Source organism: Physeter macrocephalus, chromosome 16 (genome assembly GCF_002837175.3).
Source record: "Physeter macrocephalus isolate SW-GA chromosome 16, ASM283717v5, whole genome shotgun sequence".
NCBI classification, from domain to species: Eukaryota; Metazoa; Chordata; class Mammalia; order Artiodactyla; family Physeteridae; genus Physeter; species Physeter macrocephalus.
Window position 1 is genome coordinate 103,427,436 of NC_041229.1, and position 5,205 is coordinate 103,432,640.

The following is a 5,205-nucleotide window of genomic DNA, read 5'->3' on the forward strand; positions in this document are numbered from 1 at the left end:
GCTCTAGAGCCCACGAGCCACAACTACTGAGCCCGCGTACTGCAACTACTGAAGCCCGCGCGCCTAGAGCCTGTGCTCCACAACAAGAGAAGTCACAGTGATGAGAAGCCCCAGCACCGCAACAAAGAGTAGCCCCTGCTTGCTGCAACTAGGGAAAGCCCACACACAGCAACAAAGACCCAACACAGACAAAAATTAATTAATTAATTAATTAATTTTAAAAGATAAGATTAACAGCAGATTTCTCATACAGAAACTTTGGAGGCCAAAAGGCAGTGGTTCAATATATTCAAAGTGCTAAAAAACAAAACAAACCTATCAAACATAAATCCTGTAGTTGGCAAAACTGTCCTTCTAAAGTGGGGGGGGGCTTCCCTGGTGGCGCAGTGGTTGAGAGACCGCCTGCCGATGCAGGGGATACGGGTTCGTGCCCCGGTCCAGGAAGATCCCACATGCCGCGGAGCGGCTGGGCCCATGAGGCATGGCCGCTGAGCCTGCGCATCCGGAGCCTGTGCTCCACAACGGGAGAGGCCACAACAGTGAGAAGCCCGTGTACTGCAAAAAAAAAAAAAAAAAAAAAAAGTGAAGGGGAAATTAAAATATTTCCAGATAAAAGATGAGGGACACTGTGACCACAAGACCTGCCCTGCAAGAAATGTTCAAGGAAATCCTACAAGGTGAAATAAAAGTATACTAGACAGTAACTCAAAGGCATATGAAAAAATAAAGATCTCAATAAAGGTAAAAACACTGGCAATTATAAAATCTATTATTATTATAACAATGGTTTATAACTGTACTTTTTGTTTTCTACATGATTTAAGAGACTACAACTGACCCTGAACAACACAGGTTTAAACTGAATGGGTCCACCTATACAAAGATATTTTTCAATAGTAAAAACTATAATACTACACAGTCCATGGTTGGATGAATCCATGCATACAAAGGAACCAGAGATACAAAGGGCCAACTATAAGTTATATGTGGATTAACCTCTGCATTGTTCAAGTATCAACTATAATACATTTAAAGAAAAAAATTATAGTGAAAAAGCTAGTATTACTGTAACTTTGGTTTGTAACTTCAGATCTTGTTTTCTACATAATTTAGGAAACAAATGCACTAAAAGGAATTATTGTTTTATGTTTGGGGGCACACAACATATAAAAATGTAATCTTATGACAAAACAACTGATAGTGGTGGGAACGTAGCTGTAAAGGAGCAGATTTTGTATGGTACTGAAGTTAAACTGGTATAAATTCAAATTAATGTTATAACTTTAGGATTTTAAATGTAATCCCCATAGCAACCATAAAGAAAATAGCTATAGAATATTACACAAAAGCAAATGAGAAAGGAATTTAAACATTTCACTACCAAAAAACAACTAAACACACACAAAAAAACAGTAACACAGGAAATGAGGGACAAAAAAAGCTATAAGTCATATAGAAAACAAATAGCGCAATGACCTAAGTCCCTCCTTATCAGTAGTTTCTTTAGATGTAAATGGATTAAACTCTCCAATCAAATGACAGAGATTGGCAAAACGGATAAAAACACAAGATCCAACTATATGCTGTCTACAAGAGAGTCACTTGAGATCCAAAGACACAAACAGGTTGAAAGTGACTGGATGGAAAAAGATATTTCATGCATAGTAATCAAAACAGAGCAGGGGTGGCTATTCTAATATCAGATAAAACAGTCTTTAAATTTAAAAAGGTTAAAAGAGACAAAGAAGGACATTATATGTTAATAAAAAGTTCAATACAGCAAGAAAACAACAATTACAAACATTTACACACCTAATGACAGACCATCAAAATATGTGAAACAAAAACTGACAAAATTGAAGGGAGACATAGATAGTTCTATAATAATAGTTGAAGACTTCAATACCTTATCAAAATAATAGGTAAAACAGACGTAAGGAAATAGAGGACTTACACAACACAATAAATCAGCTATATCTAATAGACATATGAAGAACACGCTACCCAACAACAACAGAATACACATTCTTCTCAAGTGCACGTGGGACGTTTTCCAGGATAGACCATATATTAGGTCACTAATTAAGTCTCAAAAGATTTTAAAAGATACATATCATACAAAGTATCTTCTACCATAACAGGATGAAGTTAAAAATTAATAACAAAAGGAAAACAGGAAAACTCACAAATTTGTGGAAATTAAACACATTTTTAAACAACCCAGTGTTCAAAGAAGAAATCACAAGGGAAATAAAATGCTTAGAGACAAATGAAACCAAAAGCATGACATACCAAAACTTATGGGATGCAGTGAAAGCAGTGCTAGGGGGGAAATTTACAGTTATAAATGCTTACATTAAAAAACAAGAAAGACCACAATCACCAACCTAAATTTATAACTTAAGGAACAAGTAAATGAAGAACAGCTAAGTCCAAAGCCAGCAGAAGGAAGGAAATAATAAAGATTAAGAGCAGAGATAAATGAAATAGAGAATAGAAAAACAATAGAGAAAATCAGTGAAACCAAAAGTTGGGTCTTAGAAAAGATCAGCAAAATTAACAAACCTTTATCTAGATGGACTAAGAGAAAAAGAGCAAAGACTCAAATTATTGAAATCAGAAATGAAAGTGGGGACATTACTACTGACTATACAGAAATCAAAAGGACTGTGAGAGATAACTATGATCAACAGTACACCAACAAACTGAATCACCTGGATGACATGGATAAATTCCTAGAAACACAAAATCACCAAGACTAAATCACATAGAAATTTAAAAATCTGAATAGACCTATAACTAGTAAGGAGATTGAATCAGTAATTAAAAATCGCCCAACAAAGAAAAATCCTGGACCTGATGGCTTCACTGGTGAATTCTATCAAACATTTAAAGAATTAATACTAATCCTCCTGAAACTTCTCCAAAAAACTGAAGAGGAGGGGACACTTCCTAACTCATTCTATGAGGCTAGCAGAATCCTAATAACAAAGCCTGACAAAGACACTACAAGAAAAAAAAAAAAAAACAAACTACAGATCAATATCCCTGATGAACACTGATGTAAAAATCCACAAACAGAATTCAGAGGCATATTAAAAGGATTATACACCATGACATAGTGGGATTTACTCCTGGAATGCAAGGATGGTTCAACAAACAAAAATACATGAATGTTATATGCCACATCAACAAAAGGAAGGGAAAAAAACCCCACATGATCATCTCATCTGATGCAAAAAAAGCATTTAACAAAATTCAACACCCTTTCAGAGTAAAAACATTCAACAAAACAGTAACAGAAGTAAACTACCTCCACATAATAAAAGCTATTCATGCAAAACCCACAGCAAACATAATACCTAATGGTGAAAGACAAAGCTTTTTCTACAATCAGGAACAAAGTAAGGATGCCACTTTCTCCACTCTATTCAACATAGTGCTAGAAGTTCTAGCCAGAGCAATTATGAAAGAAAGAGAAATTAAAGGCATCCAAATTGGAAAGGAAGAAGTAAAATTACCTCTGTTTGCAGATATGATCTTACACATAAAAACTCAAGAGTCCATAAAAAAGCTGTGAGAGCTAATAGATGAATTCAGCAAAGTATCAGGATACAACGTTAGCACACAAAAAACAGCTGCATTTCTATACATGAACAATTAATTATCTGAAAAGAAAATTACAAAAACAAGTCCATTTACAATAGCATCAAGAAGAATAAAATACTTAGGAATTAACCAAGGAGGTGATAGACTGGTACAATGTAAACTATAAAACACTGCTGAAAGAAATTAAAGAAGACATAAATAAATGGAAACACATCCCATGTTCATGGATTGGAAGACTTAATATTGTTAAAATGTCAATACTACCCAAAGCATTCTACAGATTCAAAGCAATCCCTATCAAAATCCTAATGACATTTTTTTGTAGAAATAGAAAAACCCATCCTAATGGAATCTCAAGGGACCCCAAGTAGCCAAAACAATCTTGAAAAAGAAGAACAAAACTGGAAGACTCATACTTCCGGATTTCAAAACCTACTACAAAGCTACAGTAATCAATTACAGTGTGGTACTGGCATAAAGATAGACACATAGACCAATGAAATAGAACAGAGAGCCCAGAAATAAACTCTCACATATATGGTCAAATGATTTTTGATGAGGATGCTAAGACTATTCAATGGGGAAAGGACAGTCTTCAACTAATAGTGCTGGGAATATTGGATACCCACATCCAAAAGAATGAAGCTGGACTCTTACCTAACACCATATACAAAAATAAACTCAAAATGGATCAAGGACATCTATGTAAAACCAAAAATAACAACACTCTTAGAAGAAAACAGGACAAAAGCTTCATGACTTTGGACACTGGACTTCTCTGATATGACATCAAAGGCACAAATAACAAAAGAAAAAATAGACAAATTGAACTTCATGAAAATTAAAAAAATTTGTGTATCTGAAGACATTATTCAGATGGCCAAAAAGCATATGAAAAGATGCTCAACATCACTAATTATTAGAGAAATGCAAATCAAAACTACAATGAGGTACCACATCATACCAGTCAGAATGGCCAGCATCAAAAAATCTATAAACAGTAAATGCTGGACAGGGTGTGGAGAAAAGGGAATCCTCCCACACTGTTGGTGGGAATGTAAACTGGTACAGCCACAATGGAGAACAGTATGGAGGTTCCTTAAAAAACTAAAAATAGAGCTACTATGTGATTCAGCAATCCCACTCCTGGGCATATACCTAGAGAAAACCATCATTCAAAAAGATACATGCACCACAATGTTCACTGCAGCACTATTTACAATAGCCAGGATGTGGAAGCAACCTAAATGTCCACCGACAGAGGAATGGATAAAGAAGATGTGACACATATATACAATGGAATATTACTCAACCATAAAAAGAACAAAATAATGCCATTTGCAGCAGCATGGATGGACCCAGAGATCATCATACTGAGTGAAGTAAGTCAGACAGAGAAGGACAAATATTGTATGATATCGCTTATATGTGGAATCTAAAAAAATGTTTTAGATGAACTTATTTACAAAACAGAAATAGAGTTACAGATGTAGAAAACAATCTTATGGTTACCGGGGGGGGAAGAAGGGGAGGGATAAATTGGGAGATTGGGATTGGCATATACACACTACTATATATAAAATAGATAACTAATAA